The sequence below is a fragment of the Nerophis lumbriciformis genome, linkage group LG20, assembly GCF_033978685.3.
Source record: "Nerophis lumbriciformis linkage group LG20, RoL_Nlum_v2.1, whole genome shotgun sequence".
Lineage (NCBI taxonomy): Eukaryota > Metazoa > Chordata > Actinopteri > Syngnathiformes > Syngnathidae > Nerophis > Nerophis lumbriciformis.
The window spans coordinates 14,865,001-14,887,500 of record NC_084567.2 but is presented as its reverse complement, the minus strand read 5'-3'; the positions used below and the strand labels follow the sequence as shown (position 1 = coordinate 14,887,500).

General features: G+C 42.2%; 1 protein-coding gene across 1 annotated transcript in view; it reads left to right on the top strand.

Moving 5' to 3' along the window:
* Nucleotides 1-22,500, top strand: part of LOC133619471 (tenascin-like) — a 237,236-nt gene that overhangs the window by 94,898 nt on the left and 119,838 nt on the right. The window contains exon 2 of the mRNA XM_061980512.1: nt 13,990-14,128. The gene's annotated coding sequence lies outside the window, so the exon portion shown is untranslated. The remainder of the gene's footprint in view (nt 1-13,989; nt 14,129-22,500) is intronic.

Genomic DNA, 22,500 nt, shown 5'->3' with positions numbered 1-22,500 from the left:
ACAACTTTGAATGTGTCACTTCTTTCTTGTCAGGGAGGAATTTAGTTGTTTTTTTCCCCCTCCAGCCTCCTTTGGCAGATTTACGACAAACCAACAAGTTCCTCCACTGAAAGGCAACAGTTGAAGCTGACATGACTTCCAATGTGTCATACGTCCATCCTGGACTAAAATTGCGGAGTGGATGTCCAAAGTGGGTGATATGCCGATACGCCTGAGTGGAACTGAAATGTTTGAATGTCCAGGGTTCTATATTTCTATATTTATTTTCTATATTCTATATTTCCCATTCATTGTCAAGGTGGAGAACATTTTTCTAGGAAAATTTGGAATTTGGGGAAATAGAATAGAATAGTGTGGGTGGATGGTTGAAATGTCGGATCCGGGTTTAAAAAATTTGAATTTTTTTTAGAAATGCTCACATTCATTAGAATGGGAATCCCCTGGACATTTGGGAATTTCAGGAATACCGGGATTTTTTGAAAATATTGATGCTAGCACAATTGTCCTAGATCAGGGGTCGGCAACCCGAGGCTCTAGAGCCGCACGCGGCTCTTTAGCGCCGCCCTAGTGGCTCTCTGGAGCTTTTTCAAAAATGTATGAGAAATGGAAAAAGATGAGGGGAAAAAAAAAATATTTTTTGTTTTAATATGGTTTCTGTAGGAGGACAAACATGACACAGACCTCCCTAATTGTTATACAGCACACTGTTTATATTAAACATGCTTCATTGATTCGAGTATTTGGCGAGCGCCGTTTTGTCCTACTAATTTTGGCGGTCCTTGAACTCACCGTAGTTTGTTTACATGTATAACTTTCTAGGACGTGTTTTATGCCACTTCTTTTTCTGTCTCATTTTGTCCACCACACTTTTAACGTTGTGCATAAATGCACAAAGGTGAGTTTTGTTGATGTTATTGACTTGTGTGGAGTGCTAATCAGACATATTTGGTCACTGCATGACTGCAAGCTAATCGATGCTAACATGCTATTTAGGCTAGCTGTATGTACATATAGCATCATTATGCCTCATCTGTAGCTATATTTGAGCTCATTTAGTTCCCTTTAAGTCCTCTTCAATGTATATCTCATGACACACTATCTGTATGTACTTTGGCTTTTAATTTGTTGCGGCTCCAGACAGATTTGTTTTTGTATTTTTGGGTCCAATATGGCTCTTTTAACATTTTGGGTTGCCGACCCCTGTCCTAGATGATACAAATTGGTTGGTGGTGGAATGATTTGAGTCGGTTGAAAAATGTTGGCGTAGTAACATTTAAATGGTAAATGGGTTATACTCGTATAGCGCTTTTCTACCTTCAAGGTACTCAAAGCGCTTTGACACTATTTCCACATTCATCCATTCACACACACATTCACACACTGATGGCGGGAGCTGCCATGCAAGGCCCTACCCACGACCCATCAGGAGCAAGGGTGAAGTGTCTTGCTCAAGGACACAATGGACGTGACAAGGTTGGTAGAAGGTGGGGATTGAACCAGGAACCCTCAGGTTGCTGGCACAGCCACTCTCCCAACTGCGCCACGCTGTCCCCGTCAATTTTGTTGTTGTTTTTTATTTACTGGAAGTTTGAAAACAGGGAATTTGTACAAAAGAAGAGAGAATAATGTTTTGAAGGTGGAATGGTCAAAAACAGTTGAAAAATGTGGACTGTGAAAACTTTCCAGTTAGAGGTGAAAATAGGGCTTTGGAAAACCGAATATTCTGGGAACTCCTGGTATATTTTTAAAACTTGGAAATGGTAGTTAGGTTGTCCAAGGTGAGTGGAGTGTGTGGATGGTGGTACGGCTCGAATCGGTTGAGAAATGTGGGATATGGAGAGGTTTGTATACTTCCCATTCGTTGTCAATGAGGGAAATTTCCTGGTAATTCTGGGTAATCAGGGAATTTTAGGAACCAGGAAACATGCTGGCTTGAATGTCCAGGGTGAGTGGAGTGTGTGGATGTTGGAATGATTCCAATCGGATGAGAAATGTGGGATATGGAGAGGTTTGTATATTGCCCATTCATGGTCAATGCGGAAATTCCTGGTAATTCCGGGTAATCAGGGAATTTTCGGAACCGGGAGACCTATTCTGGCTTGAATGTCCAAGGTGAGTGGAGTGTGTGGATGTTGGAACTGTTTAAATCGGTTGAGAAATGTGGGATATGCACTCATTGTCAATGGGGAGAACATTACAGGAAATTCCAGGAAAACTGGGAATTTGGGGAAAGACAAAACATGTTTTGTGTTCCATATATATATATAGGAAAAACAATGTGGGTGGATGGTTGAAGTGTCGGATTCGGGTTTAAAAAAATGCGAAACATTTTGAGAAATGTTCCCATTAATTTGAACGGGAATTCCCTGGACATTTGGGAATTTCAGGAAAACCGGGAATTTTTGAAAATATTGATGATAGCACATTTGTTCTTGATGATACGAATGGGTTGGTGGTGGAATTGTTTGAGTCGGTTGAAAAATGTTGACGTAGTAACAGTTTGAATTTAGATGTTGTTGGTTTTTTTCAAAATTCCTGGAATTTTGAAAACAGGGAATTTGTACGGAAGAAGTAAGCAGAATGTTTTGAAGGTGGAATGGTCAAAAACGGTTGAAAAATGGGGACCGTGAAAACTTTCCAGTTAGAGGTGAAAATAGGGCTTTGGAAAACCGGGTCTTCTGGTAATTTCTGGTATTTTTTGGAACTTGGGAAACGGTAGTTTGGTTGTCCAAAGTAAGTGGAGTGTGTGGATGGTGGTACGGTTGGAATTGGTTGAGAAATGTGGAATATAGAGAGGTTTGTATATTTCCCATTTGTGGTCAATGGGGGGACATTTCTGGTCATTCCAGGTAATCAGGGAATTTTTGGAACCGGGACACATGCTGGCTTGAATTTCCAGTGTGTGGATACGTTCAAATCTGATGAGAAATATGGGATATAGAGTAGATTCTATATTTCCCATTTATTGTCAAGGCGGAGAACATTACAGGAAATTCCAGGAAAAGTGGGAATTTGAGGAAATAGAAAACATGGTTTGTGTTCCATATATAGGATGAACAGTGTGGATGGATGGTTGAAATGTCAGATCCGGGTTTAAAAAATGCGAAACATTTTGAGAAATGTTCCCATTAATTTGAATGGGAATTCCCTGGACATTTGGGAATTTCAGGAAAACCGGGAATTTTTGAAAATATTGATGATAGCACATTTGTTCTTGATGATACGAATGGGTTGGTGGTGGAATTGTTTGAGTCGGTTGAAAAATGTTGACGTAGTAACAGTTTGAATTTAGATGTTGTTGTTTTTTTTTCCAAAATTCCTGGAATTTTGAAAACAGGGAATTTGTACGGAAGAAGTAAGCAGAATGTTTTGAAGGTGGAATGGTCAAAAACGGTTGAAAAATGGGGACCGTGAAAACTTTCCAGTTAGAGGTGAAAATAGGGCTTTGGAAAACCATGTCTTCTGGGAATTTCTGGTATTTTTTGGAACTTGGGAAACGGTAGTTTGGTTGTCCAAGGTGAGTGGAGTGTGTGGATGGTGGTACGGTACGAATTGGTTGAGAAATGTGGAATATGGAAAGGTTTGTATATTTCCCATTCGTTGTCAGAGGGGGAAATTCCTAGTAATTCCGGGTAATCAGGGAATTTTTGTAACCGGGACACATGCTGGCTTGAATTTCCAGTGTGTGGATGGTGGAACGGTTCAAATCTGATTAGAAATGTGGGGACCGTGAAAACTTTCCAGTCAGAGGTGAAAATAGGGCTTTGGAAAACCGGGTCTTCTGGGAATTCCTGGTATTTTTTTGGAACTTGGGAAATGGTAGTTTGATTGTCCTAGGTAAATGGAGTGTGTGGATGGTGGTACGGTTCGAATTGGTTGAGAAATGTGGAATATGGAGAGGTTTGTATAACTCCAAATCGTTGTCAATGGGGAAAATTCCTGGTAATTCCGGGTAATCAGGGAATTTTCGGAACCGGGACACATGCTGGCTTGAATTTCCAGTGTGTGGATGGTGGAACGGTTCAAATCTGATGAGAAATGTGGCATATGCAGTCGATTCTATATTTCCCATTCATTGTCAAAGGGGAGAACATTACAGGAAATTCCAGGAAAACTGGGAATTTGGGGAAAGAGAAAACATGTTTCGTGTTCCATTTATATATATGGGTAGAACAATGTGGGTGGATGATTGAAGTGTCGGATTCGGGTTTAAAAAATGCGAAACATTTAGAAAAAATTTCACATGGGAATTTCCTGGACATTTGGGAATTTCGGGAAAACCGGGACTTTTTGAAAAAATTGATGCTAGCACATTTGTCCTTGATGATACGAATGGGTTGGTTTGAGTCAGTTGAAAAATGTTGACGTAGTAACAGCTTAACTTTTTTTTTTTTTTTTAATTCCTGGAATTTTTGAAAACCGGGAATTTGTAAAAAAATATAAAAATGCAAGTTTTGTTGTCGCGATTAAGAAGAATGTCTGGAAGGTGGAACGGTCAAAAAACGGTTGGAAAATGGGGACTGTGAAAACTTTCCAGGAAAGGGTGAAAACCTTCTGACCATCTGAAGTTTTTTTACCACCACGCTTTTTGCAGGAAAAACGGAAACCAAGATGGCTGACTTCCTGTTTTCTTCCTGAGACTTTTATGGACGTCGCTTGCGGGAAAATAGTGGGAGGGGCTAATATTCAAGGTGGCGCTCGAGAGCCAATCCCGACGAGCCAACCCTCATTAGCACGCAGAGAGAGGCTGGTGGTCCAGGTGACCCTCCCCGAGGACGCCGCTCCTGGCTCCTCCATAATGGATGAAGGGCGGTCGTGGCGAGGGAGGGGGCGGGGCCTCCTTGCCTTGTGATTCATTTTTAACGAGCCCGACAGGTCCTCGCAGGTCACGCGCAGGCCGCCCGACACTCTGACACGCCGCAGGCGCCACGCGCCGTAATTGGCTCTCGCCGCCTGTGACGGACCAGGTCTGACTCGGTCTAGGTTCCCACTATCACACACGGCGAGGAGCGCTGATGTTTGCGTTTTTTAGGATGGTTCATTTTACTGGAACTATCTTTCTGCCACTTCCAGCACATTTTTCTATGCTAACGTTTTATGTTATTAGCGTGTAATTAATGTGTTATTAACATAACTAGACCCCCCCCCCCCCCCAAATATATCTACATCTCACCCAAACTTGTCCCAATCGTTTGTACTGCAAACATTTTTTGTCTATTATAGTTCTCAAGTTATGAACATTTTATAGTTTTATGTTATTAGCGTGTAATTAACGTGTTATTAACATGACTAGACCCCCCCCCAAATATGTCTAAATCTCACCCAAACTTGTCCCAATCATTTGTGCTGCAAACATTTTTTGTCTATTATAGTTCTCAAGTTATTAACATTTTATAGTTTTATATTATTAATGTGTAATTAATGTGTTATTAACATAACTAGACCCCCCCCAAATATGTCTAAATCCCACCCAAACTTGTCCCAATCATTTGTACTGCAAACATTTTTTGTCTATTATAGTTCTCAAGTTATTAACATTTTATAGTTTTATGTTATTAACGTCTAATGAACGTATTATTAACATAACTAGTCCCCCCCCCCTGACTATGTCCAAATCCCACCCAAACTTGTCCCAATTGTTTGTACTGCAAACATTTTTTGTCTATTATAGTTCTCAAGTTATTAACATTTTATAGTTTTATATTATTAACGTGTAATTAATGTGTTATTAACATAACTAGACACACCCCCCCCCCCCCACAAATATGTCTAAATCCCACCCAAACTTGTCCGAATCATTTGTACTGCAAACATTTTTTGTCTATTATAGTTCTCAAGTTAACATTTTATAGTTTTATGTTATTAACGTCTAATTAACGTGTTATTAACATAACTAGACCCCCCCGCCCCCCCAATATGTCTAAATCTCACCCAAACTTGTCCCAATTATTTGTACTGCAAACATTTTTTGTCTATTATAGTTCTCAAGTTATGAAGTTATGAACATTTTATAGTTTTATGTTATTAGCGTGTAATTACGTGTTATTAACATAACTAGATCCCCCCCCCCCCCCCCCCCCCAAAATATGTCTAAATCCCACCCAAACCGAGTTGCAAATGTTGGAAGTTCGGTGGCGAAATTTGGCGCCTTGCCACGCCCACATTTTATGGCGTAGAAAAAATTCCTTTGAGGTTGATCATATCCCATCTGACAGTATCCGTCATTTTAACCACAGTTTGTTTGGTCCAAGTCCCTAGGACGAGTTTGTTAAAGTACCACCCCTGTTTTCGGCCTACAAATGGCCGACGGACGCCAAGATGGCCGACTTCCTGATTGTCTTTTTAAATACGGTTTTTTGAGACTAGTCCGTATAAGTAAAATTACATAATGAAAGTTTGATGGTTGATGACCAGGAGCATTTTTCTTCCCGCCCAACCACGAATCTGTACTGACCCATTTAGAACTTCATGGTGTCACCATCATCATTTGATCCAAATCTTATCGAGATCTGAGTTTGCAGAGCCGAGTTACAAATGTTGGGAGTTTTGAGGCGAATCATCAAATCGTCACAACGTCTGGACTACGGAAAAATATGTACGACTGCTTAAAAAGTTGCAATACTGACCTCTGCTTGCTTACATGAAAATAACCAATTTATGTGGTAGAGTTAACCGAGCATTGCAGTTAAAATGACCCAGAATTTGGGTTGAATGCACAGCCCATTTTTCTGGGTTAAATTAACCCAACGTTGGTTTGGTTCGATAGTTACCCAGCATTTTTAGAGTGTGCAGAGATTGGGGAACACACTGAGGAGGTGGACTCTTGTCCTTGTGGGACCACACCCGCGTTTTTAGTTCAACATGCGCTTATGCCCGCATGTTGAAAAACCAGGCGCACAAAACCGGAACCCAAAAGGAACGGATCCCAGCGAGGGATCGGGGAACACACTGAGGAGGTGGACTCACGGCCTTGTGGGACCACACTCGCTTTTTTAGTTCAACATGCGCTTATGCCCGCGTGTTGAAAAAGTAGGCGCACAAAACCGGAACCCAAAAGGAACGGATCCGAACGAGGGATCGGGGAACACACTGAGGGGGTGGACTCACGGCCTTGTGGGACCACACCCGCTTTTTTAGTTCAACATGCGCTTATGCTGGCGTGTTGAAAAACCGGGCGCACAAAACCGGAACCCAAAAGGAACGGATCCGAGCGAAGGATCGGGGAAACACACTGAGGGGGTGGACTCTCGGCCTTGTGGGACCACACCCGCGTTTTTAGTTCAACATGCGCTTATGCCCGCATGTTGAAAAACCAGGCGCACAAAACCGGAACCCAAAAGGAACGGATCCCAGCGAGGGATCGGGGAACACACTGAGGAGGTGGACTCACGGCCTTGTGGGACCACACTCGCTTTTTTAGTTCAACATGCGCTTATGCCCGCGTGTTGAAAAAGTAGGCGCACAAAACCGGAACCCAAAAGGAACGGATCCGAACGAGGGATCGGGGAACACACTGAGGGGGTGGACTCTCGGCCTTGTGGGACCACACCCGCGTTTTTAGTTCAACATGCGCTTATGCCCGCGTGTTGAAAAACCGGGCGCACAAAACCGGAACCCAAAAGGAACGGATCCGAGCGAAGGATCGGGGAACACACTGAGGGGGTGGACTCACGGCCTTGTGGTACCACACCCGCGTTGTTAGTTCAACATGTGCTTATGCCCGCGTGTTGAAAAACCGGGCGCACAAAACCGGAACCCAAAAGGAACTGATCCGGGCGAGGGATCGGGGAACACACTGAGGGGGTGGACTCACGGCCCTGTGGGACCACACCCGCTTTTTTAGTTCAACATGCGCTTATGCCCACGTGTTGAAAAACCGGGCGCACAAAACCGGAACCCAAAAGGAACGGATCCAAGCGAGGGATCGGGGAACACACTGAGGGGGTGGACTCACGGCCTTGTGGGACCACACCCGCGTTTTTAGTTCAACATGCGCTTATGCCCGCGTGTTGAAAAACCGGGCGCACAAAACCCGAACCCAAAAGGAACGGATCCCAGCGAGGGATCGGGGAACACACTGAGGAGGTGGACTCACGGCCTTGTGGGACCACACCTGCGTTTTTAGTTCAACATGCGCTTATGCCCGCGTGTTAAAAAACCGGGCGCACAAAACCCGAACCCAAAAGGAACGGATCCCAGCGAGGGATCGGGGAACACACTGAGGAGGTGGACTCACGGCCTTGTGGGACCACACCCGCGTTTTTAGTTCAACATGCGCTTATGCCCGCGTGTTGAAAAACCGGGCGCACAAAACCGGAACCCAAAAGGAACAGATCCGAGCGAGGGATCGGGGAACACACTGAGGGGGTGGACTCTCGGCCTTGTGGGACCACACCCGCGTTTTTAGTTCAACATGCGCTTATGCCCGCATGTTAAAAAACCGGGCGCACAAAACCCGAACCCAAAAGGAACGGATCCCAGCGAGGGATCGGGGAACACACTGAGGAGGTGGACTCACGGCCTTGTGGGACCACACCCGCGTTTTTAGTTCAACATGCGCTTATGCCCGCGTGTTGAAAAACCGGGCGCACAAAACCGGAACCCAAAAGGAACAGATCCGAGCGAGGGATCGGGGAACACACTGAGGGGGTGGACTCTCGGCCTTGTGGGACCACACCCGCGTTTTTAGTTCAACATGCGCTTATGCCCGCGTGTTGAAAAACCGGCGCACAAAACCGGAACCCAAAAGGAACGGATCGGAGCGAAGGATCGGGGAACACACTGAGGGAGTGGACTCACAGCCTTGTGGGACCACACCCGCGTTTTTAGTTCAACATGCGCTTATGCCCGCATGTGGAAAAACGGGGCGCACAAAACCGGAACCCAAAAGGAACGGATCCGAGCGAGGGATCGGGGAACACACTGAAGAGGTGGACTCACGGCCTTGTGGGACCACACCCGCGTTTTTAGTTCAACATGCGCTTATGTCCGCGTGTTGAAAAACTGGGCGCACAAAACCCGAACCCAAAAGGAACGGATCCGAGTGAGGGATCGGGGAACACACTGAGGGGGTGGACTCACGGCCCTGTGGGACCACACTCGCGTTTTTAGTTCAACATGCCCTTATGCCCGCGTGTTGAAAAACCGGGCGCACAAAACCGGAACCCAATAGAAACGGATCCGAGTGAAGGATCGGATGACGGTGTGCACGCGGGTTTCGCTGCCTTGTGGGAAATCAAAGGCGCGGGGTCGGGTTGCAGGACGTGCAGGTACGCCTCGGTAAACAGGGAGGTGGAGAACTCCCGCAGCAATTCGCCGCGAGGCTTGGCGCGGCGCGGCGCTGACGGGAAAAGCCATAAGGCGAGCGAGCGACAGGAAGGTGAGAAGAGGACCAGATGGTGAGATGCGGCGCTTTTAAAAAAAAACAGAAAAAAAACAGGCGCTATACTTAGACGCGCTTTCAAGGCGCGGTGTCAACGATAGCAGCAGTCACGGAACGCACGGCGTATATCCTCCCTGGGGGCGGGGCTTAGTAGCCCGTATAAGTATCTTCTGCTTTCTGTGCTTAGTATTGTTCTGCAGAAGGGATTCTTTCTGCCTGGCTGACTGCTGCAGCTCTCAGCAACAAGATGAGGATCGTTTCCCTCGCCGACCGACACACACACACATGCACACACACACACACGCACACACACACACACACAATGACATCACTCGCAGCGTTTAACGCCATGAGCTGCATTTGTCATCAGGAATTATGGGATAATCCAATACGCTTGAGGAATTCCACATTTTCACGATTTAAGACGTGGTTTTTATCCAGCGGGGGAAAGGCAAAGTAAGAACTAGAGCGTTACGGACCCTCCAACCTTTTGTGCAACTTGGGGTTCACGCAGGTCGGCGGGTCGTGCCGCTTTAGGTCAAGCGACGACAGTTTTGAAGGTTGAGGACGAGGATCGTTTCCAGGTGTCGCCGTCATCGTTTGATCCGAATCTTATCGAGATCCGAGTTCACGGAGCCAAGTTAGAAATGTTCTAAGTTTTGTGGCGAACCATCGGATCATAGTTTGGCGCCATGCCACGCCCACATCTTATGGCGTAAGAAAAAATCCTTTGAGGTTCATCATCGCCCAGTATCCGTCATTTTAATCACAGTTTGATTGGTCCAAGTCCCTAGGACGAGTTTAGCAAAGTACCACCCCTGTTTTCGGCCTAAAAAGGGCCGACGGGCGCCAAGATGGCCGACTTCCTGATTGTCTTTTTAAATACGTGTTTTTGACACTAGCCCGTATAAGTATAATGACGTAATGACAGTTTGATGGTTGATGACCAGGAGCATTTTTCTTCCCGCCCAACCACGAATGGGTACTGACCCATTTAAAACTTTAAGGTGTCACCATCATCATTTGATCCAAATCTTATTGAGATCTGAGTTTGCGCAGCCGAGTTATGAATGTTGGGAGTTTTGTGGCGAACCATCAAGTCAAAGTTTGGTCACTATATCATCGCCCGTCCGTCTAGAAACCGTCATTTTAATCACAGTTTGTGTAGTCCAAGTCCCTAAGACGAGATCGTTAAAGTACCACCCCGGTTTTCGGCCTAAAAAAGGCTGATGCACACCAAGATGGCCGACTTCCTGATTGTCTTTTTAAATAGGGTTTTTTGAGACTCGCCCGTATAAGTATAATGACATAATGAAGGTGTCATCATTATCGTTTGATCCAAATCTGATCCAGATCTGAGTTCGTAGAGCCGAGTTATGAATGCTGAACATTTTGTGGCGAACTATCGGATTATAGTTTGGCGCCATGCCACGCCCACATCTTATGGCGTAAGAAAAAATCCTTTGAGGTTCATCATCGCCCATCAGTCCAGTATCCGTCATTTTAATCACAGTTTGTTTGGTCTAAGTCCCTAGGACGAGTTTAGCAAAGTACTACCCCTGTTTTCGGCCTAAAAAGGGCCGACGGGCGCCAAGATGGCCGACTTCCTGATTGTCTTTATAAATACGTGTTTTTGAGACAAGCCCGTATAAGTATAATGACATAATCACAGTGTGATGGTTGATGACCAGGAGCATTTTTCTTCCCGCCCAACCACGAATGGGTACTGACCCATCTAGAACTTTAAGGTGTCACCATCATCATTTGATCCAAATCTTTTTGAGTTTGCAGAGCCAAGTTATAAATGTTGGGAGTTTTGTGGCGAACCATCAAGTCAAAGTTTGATCATTTTATCATCGCCCGTCTGTCTAGTATCCTTCATTTCAACCACGGTTTGTTTGGTCCAAGTCCCTAGGACGAGTTCGCTAAAGTACCACCCCTGTTTTTGGACAAAAATGGCTGACAGAAACCAAGATGGCCGACTTCCTGATTGTCTTTTTAAATAGGGGATTTTGAGACTAGCCTGTATAAGTATAATGACATAATGAAGGTGTCACAATTATCGTTTGAACCAAATATTATCGAGATCTGAGTTTGTGGAGCCGAGTTATGAATGTTGGAAGTTTTGTGGCGAACCATTGGATCAAATTTTGGCACCATGCCACGCCCACATCTTGTGGCGTAGGAAAATTTCCTTTGAGGTTCATCATCGCCCATCTGTATAGTATCTGTCATTTCAACCTCGGTTTGTTTGGTCCAAGTACTTAGTACGAGTTTGGTAAAGTACCACCCGTTTTTGGCCTAAAAATGGCCAACGGACGCCAAGATGGCCAACTTCTTGATTGTCTTTTTAAATAGGGTTTTTTGAGACTAGCCCGTATAAGTATAATGACATAATGAAGGTGTCATCATTATCGTTTGATCCAAATCTGATCCAGATTTGAGTTCGTAGAGCCGAGTTATGAATGCTGAAATTTTTGTGGCGAACCATCGGATCATAGTTTGGCGCCATGCCACGCCCACATCTTATGGCGTAGGAAAAAATAATTTGAGGTTCATCGTCGTTTGTTTAGTCCAAGTCCCCAGGACGAGTTCGTTAAAGTTCCACCCCTGTTTTCGGCTTAAAATGGCTGACGGACGCCAAGATGGCCGACTTCCTGATTGTCTTTATAAATACGTGTTTTGAGACTAGCCCGTATAAGTATAATGACATAATGACAGTTTGATGGTTGATGACCAGGAGCATTTTCGTTCCCGCCCATCCACGAATGGGCACTGACCCATCTAGAACTTTAAGGTGTCACCATCATCATTTGATCCAAATCTTTTTGAGTTTGCAGAGCCGAGTTACAAATGTTGGGAGTTTTGTGGCGAACCATCAAGTCAGAGTTTGATCATTTTATCATCGCCCGTCTGTCTAGTATCCGTCATTTCAACCTCGGTTTGTTTGGTCCAAGTCCCTTGGACGAGTTCGCTAAAGTACCACCCCTTTTTTTGGACTAAAAATGGCCGACAGAAACCAATATGGCCAACTTCCTGATTGTCTTTTTAAATAGGGTTTTTTAAGACTAGCCTGTATAAGTATAATGACATAATGAAGGTGTCATCATTATCGTTTAAACAAATATCGAGATCTGAGTTTGTGGAGCCGAGTTACAAATGTTGGAAGTTTTGTGGCGAACCATTGGATCAAAGTTTGGCGCCATGCCAAATCCACATCTTATGGCATAGGAAAATGTTCTTTGAGGTTCATCATCGCCCATCTGTATAGTATCCGTCATTTCAACCTCGGTTTGTTTGGTCCAAGTCCTTAGGACGAGTTTGGTAACGTACCACCCGTTTTGGGCCTAAAAATGGCCGACGGACGCCAAGATGGCAGACATCCTGATTCACTTTTTAAATACGTGTTTTTGGAGACTAGCCCGTATAAGTATAATGACATAATGACAGTTTGATGGTTGATGACCAGGAGCATTTTTCTTCCCGCCCAACCACGAATGAGTACTGACCCATCTAGAACTTTAAGGTGTCACCATCATCATTTGATCCATATCTTATCGAGATCTGAGTTTCTCCCCACATCTTTTCCTCTCTTTCTGTTTTTTTTTCTCTCCCTCTCTCTTTCTACCTCTATCTGTCCTTTTCTCTCTCTCGCTTTCTCTCTTCCTGTCTCTCACATCCTCTTTCTCCCTCTATCTCTCTCTCTCTCTGTCTTTCCTTCTCTCTCTCTTTCTCCCTCTCACACCCTCTCTTTATCGCTCTCCCTCTTGCTGTATCCTTTTCTCTTTCTCTTTATTTCTCAATTTTTTTGTCTCCCTCTTTCTTTCTCTCTGCCTCCCTTTCTCTCACATCCTTTTTCTCTCTCTCGTTCTCTCTCTCTCGCTTTCTCTTCTCTCTGTCACATCCTCTCCTTCTACCTGTCTCTCTCTCTTTTTGCTTCCAATATCTCTGTCTCGCTCTCTCTCTCTCTTTCTTTCTCCCCCTCTCTCTTTTGCCGTATCGTTTTGTCTTTCTCTCTCTTTCTCTCTCATTCTCTTTTCCTCTCTTTCTTTCTCTGTCACTTTCTCTCCTTTACTCTCTCTCTCTTTCTCTGTATCTTTTTACTTTCTCCATCCCTCTATCTTTATTTGTCTTTCCTTCTTTATCTGTATTTCTTTCCCCTCTCTCTTTCTCTCTCTATCTTTCTTTCTTTCTCACTTTTTTCTCTCCCTCTATCTTTCTCTCTGTTTCTCTTTATATCTTTCTTTTTCTCTCAATCACTTTCTATCTCTTCCTCACTCTCATTCCCTCTCTCTTTCTCCCTCTCTCTCCTTCTCACTCTTTTGCGGTCTTTTCCTGTTCTCTTTCTCCCCCTTTTCCTTCTCTCTCTTTTCCTCTCCCTATCTCTCTGTCTGCCTCCCCTCCCCACACACACACCCCCAGCCTTGAGCTCCTTTGCTGTGGGCCACAATGGCGTGAAAGAGTGAATGGGCGGGGGGGTGTTAAAGAGTGGGAGTGGAGTCTGACCGCAGAGGGTCCACAGTTTAAGAGAAAGGGGTTTCTCTTTCATTCTCTCGCCCTGTCTCTCTCTCTCTCTCTCTCTCTCTCTCTCTCCTGCCTGGCTGCAGAGCATCAGTGTGTGAGGAGGGACTCCAGCACTCAGAGAAAGGCGAGCGAAGCAGGAACATGACAGCGACGTCGGCGCTGTGAGACGTGCGAGCGGCAGACGAGAGCTCTGGTGTTGTAGCAGCGATCGCCGGCTGGGAGGTAAGTCACCTTTTTTTTTTCTTTGACCTGCAAGCTGCTTTGGAGAGCAAACGTGGCTCATTTGCATAATTATTCAAAGTGATTTGCAAAGTTGGACTATTTTCACATTCTCTCCTTCGATCGTGGGGGGGCAAGGGGAGGAGGAGTTGGGGCGGGGGGGGCAGATTTATTTCCACGATCATAAACATTGACAGGCGATTAAAACCATACAAGTGCTTTAGGTGAAATGATGGATAATCTGATTAAAGACGGATAATTTTTGGTCTTATGAATTGATTGACAAATATTTAATATTAATTGTGACATTATAAACATTAGCTGTGTGAAATTGACTCAAAATGGCCCAAAAATGATATATTGGAGATAAACGAGGGTAGCGTGCACACTGTTGCCAACTCCCCAGTAAGGAAAGTCTTTATTGGCTGTCCAAAAAGTCACTTTTCAAGTCGTGGAAATGATGACGTCATCTAATTTGCATAATTGTCTATTCCCTGTGTGAATAAGACTCGTTCACGCGACATGCAGCCCATCTTCACACACGCCTTCTTCTCTGATTTCGTATCAATATTTGCATCAAAAGTGACTGTTTTAACGCATTAATTAGTTCCAAGTCTAATAAAAAACTAAATAAAAGCCGAACAAATATTTTTGGTAATGAGTCAGGCATTTAACTTGCATAATTTTACATTTTCTGTGTGGATATGACCTGTTCATATCCACACAGATAATAAATAAAAGCCAAAACATTTTTTTTGCATTTACGGTATTTTCCATAATTGTACTTTTATTGTGTGAATATGACTCGTTCATGCCTTTTTCTCTGATTTCGTATCAATATTTGCATTAAAAGTGACTGTTCTAACACATTAATTAGTTTCAAGTCTAATAAACAAACAATTTTTTTTGCATTTATAGTATTTTCCATAATTGTACATTTCCTGTGGGAATATGAACCGTTCGTGCCTTTTTCTCTGATTTCAGATCAATATTTGCATTACAAGTGACTGTTTTAATGCATAATTATTCCAAAATCTTATAAAAAAACTAAATAAAAGCCAAAAAGTAATTTTTTGGCAAAGAGCTAAGCATTTAATGTCCATAATTGTACATTTTCTCTGTGAATATGACCCGTTCATGCCCTTTTCTCTGATTTCTTACTAATATTTGCATTAAAAGTGACTGTTTTATCGCATTTACTTAGTTCCAAGTCTAATAAAAAACTAAATAAAAGCCCCTAAAAAATGTTTGGGCAATCAGCTAACCATTTAATTTCCATAATTGTACATTTTCTGTGTGAATATGACTCGTTAATGCCTTTTTCTCTGATTTCATACCAATATTTGCATTACAAGTGACTGTTCTAACACATTAATTAGTTCCAAGTCTAATAATAAAAATTAAAAAAAACGCCAAAAAGTAATTTTTTGGCAGTGAGCTTAAGCATTTAATGTCCATAATTGTACATTTTCTTTGTGAATATGACCTGTTCATGCCCTTTTCTCTGATTTCGTACCAATATTTGCATTAAAAGTGACTGTTTTAACGCATTAATTAGTCCCAAGTCTAATAAAAATCTATATAAAAGCCTCCAAAAAATGTTGGGGCAATCAGCTATATATATATAAATATATTTTGGGCGATGAGCCAAGCATTTAATTTGCATAATTGTACATTTCATTTTCTGTGTGAATATGACTTGTTCGTGCCTTTTTCTCTGATTTCGTATCAATATTTGCATTAAAAGTGACTGTTCTAACACATTAATTCATTTCAAAGTGTAATAAAACACAAACTAAAAGCCCCTAAAAAAAATTGGGCAATGAGATAAGCATTTAATTTCCATAATTGTACATTTTCTGTGTGAATATGACTTGTTCATGCCTTTTTCTCTGATTTCGGATCTATATTTGCATTAAAAGTGACTGTTTTAAAGCATTCATTATTTCTAAGTCTAATAAAGAACTAAATAAAAGCCCAAAATATTTTTTGGGCAATGAGCCAAGCATTTAATTTGCATGATTGTACATTTCAGTTTCTGTGTGAATGTCACTCGTTTATGCCTTTTTCTCTGATTTCGTACCAATATTTGCATTAAAAGTGACTGTTCTAACACATTAATTAGTTTCAAGTCTAATAAAAAACAAAATAAAATCCCCCAAAAATGTTTGGGGCAATGAGCTAAGCATTTAGTTTCCATAATTGTACATTTTCTGTATGAGTATGACTCATTCATGCCTTTTTGTCTGATTTCGGATCAATATTTGCATTAAAAGTTATTGTTGTAACATCAATTAGTTCCAAGTCCAATGAAAAAAAAACTAACAAAAGCTTTTTGGACATGAACTAATGGTCTAATTGGCATAGTTGTCCACTTCCTGTGTGAAAATGACTCGTTCAGATGCCTCAAAAACCCACTTCCGCAAACGCGTTCTTCTCTGATTTCGTATCAACATCTGCATTAAAAGTGACTGATGTCACACATCAATTAGTTCCAAGTCTAATAACTTAAATCTAATAAAAGCTTTTGGAAATGAGCTAATTGTCCAATTTGCATAATTGTCCACTTCCTTTTGCAAACGTCTTCTTCTCTGATATTAACCAGTGCATTTACAAGTGACTGTTGAAATGATAAACGAAATAAAAGCCCAAAAAATATTTTTGGAAATGAGCTAATGGTTAATTTGCATAATTGTCCACTTCCTGTGTGAATAAGACTCGTTCACATGACATACAGCCCACCTTCACCAACAACTTCTCTGATTTCGGATAAACCAGTGCATTTAAAAGTGACTGTTGTAATAAAGGACAAAAAAAAAAAAAAAAAAAAATTGTAAATGAGTTAATTATCTAATTTGCATAATCTTCCACTTCCTGTGTGAATAAGACTTGTTCACACGACACACAGCACATCTTCACCAACAACTTCTTCTCTGATTTTGTGTCAACATCTGCATTAAAAGTGACTGTTGTAACAACATCAATTAGTTCCAAGTCCAATAAAAAAAATCTAATAAAAGCTTTTTGGAATTGAGCTAATGGTCTAATTTGCATAATCATCCACTTCCTGTGTGAATATGACTCGTTCACGTGACATACAGCACATCTTCACCAACATCTTCTTCTCTGATTTTCTATCAACATCTGCATTAAAAGTGACTGTTGTATCCATCCATCCATTTTCTACCGCTTATTCCCTTTGGGGTCGCGGGGGGCGCTGGAGCCTATCTCAGCTACAATCGGGCGGAAGGCGGGGTACACCCTGGACAAGTCGCCATCTCATCGCATGGCCAACACAGATAGACAGACAACATTCACACACTAGGGCCAATTTTTTAGTGTTGCCAATCAACTTATCCCCAGGTGCATGTTGTAATAAAGCACAAAATAAAAGCCCAAAAACTATTTTTTTTAATGAGCTAATGGTCTAATTTGCATAATTGTCCATCTTCACCAACAACTTATTCTATGATTTCTTATCAACATCTGCATTAAAAGTGACTGTTGGAATAAAGAACAAAATAAAAAGCCCAAAAAATATTTTGGGAAATGAGCTAATGGTCTGATTTGCATAATTGTCCATCTTCACCAACAACTTATTCTCTGATTTCCTATCAACCTCTGCATTAAAAGTGACTGTTGTTATAAAGAACGAAATAAAAGCCAAAAAAGTATTTTTGGAAATTAGCTCATGGTCTCATTTGCATAATCGTACATTTCCTGTTTGAATAAGACTCGTTCACGTGACATACAACCCATCTTCACCAACAACTTTTTCTCTGATTTTGGATCAGCATCTGCATTAAAAGTGACTGTTGTAATAAAGAAAAAAATAAAAGCCCCAAAAATATCTTTGGAATTGAGCTAATGGTCTAATTTGCATAATCATCCATCTTCACCAACAACTTATTTTCTGATTTCCTATCAACATCTGCATTAAAAGTGACTGTTGTAATAAAGAATGAAATAAAAGCCAAAAAAGTATTTTTGGAAATTAGTTAATGGTTTCATTTGCATAATCGCCTACTTCCTGTTTGAATAAGACTTGTTCACGCGACATACAACCCATCTTCACCAACAACTTCTTCTCTGATTTCGGATCAGCATCTGCATTAAAAGTGACTGCACTAACGCCTCAATTCGCAGCATAATCATTCACTTCCTGTTTGAATAAGACTTGTTCACGTGACATACAGCCCATCTTTACCAACAACCTCTTCTCTGATTTTGGATCAACATCTGCATTAAAAGTGACTGTTGTAATAAATAACAAAATAAAAGCCCAAAAAATATTTTTGGAAATGAGCTAATGTTCTCATTTGCATAATCGTCCACTTCCTGTTTGAATAAGACTCATTCATGCGACATACAGCCCATCTTCACCAACAACTTTTTCTCTGATTTCCTATCAACATCTGCATTAAAAGTGACTGCACTAACGCACCAATTAGTTCCAAGTCCAGCTTACATGTCACACTGCCATTTTGGGGTACATGGTCACGTGACTGTCACATGACAGCCACTCCTAAATGTTTCCTGACATGCTTCCGTTTGAATCTCATGACGTTTTTAAAAATGTTCTTTCGGGATTTATTCACGTCTCTAACGAGAAAATGAGAAAATATTTATGGGAGAAAACGAGCTAACGTGATGACTTAAGCTGGTGGACATTAGAGGATCCGCTACTGTACGTGCGGTGTGTGTGTGTGGGTGTGTGTGTGTGTGTGTGTGTGTGTGTGTGTATGTGTGTGTGTTCGGCTGGTCAGAGTAGGTCCAGATGTACACTTTATGCCTCACGGTAGCAGACAGTGGGCTTTTGTAAGCCAGGAAACGGACAGCTGCTTTGCATTAGATGCTGCTGCTGGCTTCCTCTAGCTCAGATCTCTAGCGTTGACACTGCAGCCTGTAAACTGACAACACACACGCACACAAATGCACACGCACACACACATACACACACACACACACACACACACTGGGATGTTTAATGGCCTGGTAAGTAAACATGACGTGTTTTTGCAGTGGAAGTGGACATGGGTCTGCGTGTTTGTTTGCGTGTTGACAGCCACGCCTGTCGTTATCGATCCGATATCAAGCACATACAGTATTGCAGTATTGCAGATGCTGGCAGTGATACTTTTATTTTGAAATCGATTTCAATGTGTTGATGACAATCGGAATAACACCCAGAACGTGATCAATTCATGTATAATGTAACAATCAGCAAATAAATATGATTATTTCCTTACAAAGTACTTTAAAATCTACTTAAACACCGCTTATAGAGGATAAATACTTGACATCCAGCACCATGCTCTCAGATAAGAGCTGTCCTATCCAAGTCTGTGAGCATGAACTGATGAATCCTGTTTAGGTGAAAGACCAAACGTCTTCTGAGACGTTTAGAAGACAATTCTTCATCACCTTCTTATAGAGGATAAATACTTTGGATCTGGCACCAAGCTCTCAGATAAGAGCTGTCCTATCCAAAATGTGAGCATGAACTGATAAATCCTGTTTAGGTGAAAGACCAATTGTCTTCTGAGATGTTTACAAGTCATGTCTTCATCACCTTCTTAAAGAGGATCAATACTTTGGATCTGGTACCAAGCTCTCATATTAGAGCTGTCCTATCCGAGTCGGCGAACATGAACTGATGAATCCTGTTTAGGTGAAAGACCAAAACGTCGTATGAGATGTTTACAAGACATGTCTTCATCACCTTCCCTTAGGATACAGACTTTGGGTACTCTGCATGTATTCCTGTCTTGTAGTGGAAAATACTTTGGATCCGGCACCATACTCTCAGATTAGAGCTGTCCTATCCAAATATGTGAGCATGAATTGATAAATCCTCTTTAGGTGAAATACCAAATGTCTTCTGAGATGTTTAGGAGACATGTCTTCATCACCTTCTTATAGGATACATACTTTGGATCCGACACCAGGCTTTTGAATTAGAGCTGTCCTATCCAAGTCTGTGAGTATGAACTGATAAAGTCTGCTTAAGCACGATGCCAAATGTCTTCTGAGACGTTTAGAAGACATGTTTTCGTCACCTTCTTACAGAGGATCAATACTTTGGATCTGGCACCAAGCTCTCAGATTAGAACTGTCCTATCTGAGTCTTTGAGCATGATCTGATAAAGCCTGCTTACGCAAGAGACCAATTGTCTTCTGAGACGTTTAGAAGACATGTCTTCATCACCTTCTTATAGAGGATCAATACTTTGCATCTGGCACCAAGCTCTCAGATTAGAGCTGTCCTATCCAAGTCTGTGAGTATGAAATGATTAATCCTGTTTAGGTGAAAGACCAAACGTCTTCTGAGATGTTTAGAAGACATGTCTTTATCACTTTCTTATAGGATACATACTTTGGATCTGACACCAGGCTTTTAAATAGAGCCGTCCTATCTAAGTCTGTGAGTATGAACTGATAAAGCCTGCTCGAATGAGATGCAAAACATCTTCTGAGACATTTGTTTATAATATTATTATAGAGGATAAATACTTTGGATACTCTGCATGTATTCCTGTCTTGCAGTGGATAAATAGTTTAGACACGGCACCGTGCTCTCAAACCAGAGCTGTCCTGTCTAAGTCTGTGAGCATGAACTGATAAGAGGCCAAACACTTTCTGGGACATTTAGAAGACATTTATGATATTTTTTTTATAGAGGATAAATACTTTGGATCCGGCACCATGCTCTCAGACCAGAGCTGTCCTGTCAGAGTCTGTGAGCATGAACTGTTAAAGCCTGCTTAGGCAAGGGGTTAAATGTCTTCTGAGACGTTTAGAAAACATGTCTTTATAACCTTCTTATCGAGGATCAATACTTTGGATCTGGCACCAAGCTCTCAGATTAAAGCTGTCCTATCCAAGTCTGTGAGCATGAACTAATAAATCCTGTTTAGGTGAAAGACCAAACGTCTTCTGAGATGTTTAGAAGACATGTCTTTATCACTTTCTTATAGGATACATACTTTGGATCCGACAACAGGCTTTTAAATTAGAGCCGTCCTATCTAAGTCTGTGAGTATGAACTGATAAAGCCTGCTCGGATGAGATGCAAAACATCTTCTGAGATATTTGTGTATAATATTCTTATAGAGGATAAATACTTTGGATACTCTGCATGTATCCCTGTCTTGTAGCGGATACATAGTTTAGACCCGGCACCATGCTCTCAAACCAGAGCTGTCCTGTCTAAGTCTGTGAGCATGATCTGATGAAGTCGACTGAGTTGGATAAGAAGCCAAACATTTTCTAAGACATTTAGAAGACATTAATGATCATTTTCTTATAGAGGATAAATACTTTGGATCAGACACCAGGCTCTCAGATTAGAGCTGTCCTATCCAAGTCTGTGAGCATGAACCGATGAGGCGAGAGACCAAAAATATTTTGAGACATTTAGACAACGTTGATTTTAAAAATTTTTATAGGAGAAATAATTTGGATACTCTGCATGTCTCCCTGTCTGGTAGCGGATACATACTTTGGATCCGGCACCATGCTCTCAGACCGTAGCTGTCCTATCCGAGTCTATGAGCATGAACTGATGAAACCTGCTCGTATGAAAGGTGAAACATCTTTTGGACGATCTGAACCAACCCGTTGCTATCGATTCAATGCCATGAGAGCCCTTTCCTGATGCAGTCCTGGCCGGGAATCGAACCCCTGCGCTCTGCCAGAAGGGTGTACTGTTACACCGCCTGGGTTGAAATCACTAAATCATTCAATGATCTTGAAAGAAAACGGGTCGGTTCTACGTTTGCTGAGTGTTTATTGGCTCAATACCATCATTCGCAGTAACAACAACCCATGATTGTTCCTAAAAATGACGGACTGAACTCCAAAGTCCAGAATGGCGAGAATGGCTCCACAAGCACCTTTCAGGTGCATCATGTTGCAACTCTCGGGCAACCACGTTGGGACTGTACGCGCATTGTGATGAGGTCGGCGTGGCATGTGTGGTGTCCATTCATGGTGGTCCGGCAGGACCTGAATGGTCTCCGTCAGACAGCATAACGAGGAGTGGGAACCAGGCCATTGTTTGGACAGCTGTTCGCGCCTTAGTCCCGACAAAGGCCGAGAAGAGGCGGTCACAACCCCACTTAGCTTCTCCACTGGTGATGGAGCGCTAACAATCATTGTGGATATTCATGACGGCCAACAACACCGTATCAACACATTTCATTTCCAAAGACAAGCCTTGGGAACTAAACTGTGGCAATTAAACCTTTGGAATATGTGTGTTGAATATGACAATTCAACTGCTCTTACTATATTCCTTCAATCAACTCATGTCATACGTATGTTTCGCACTATAAAGCACACCGATATATAAGCCACACCCACTACCTTTTAGA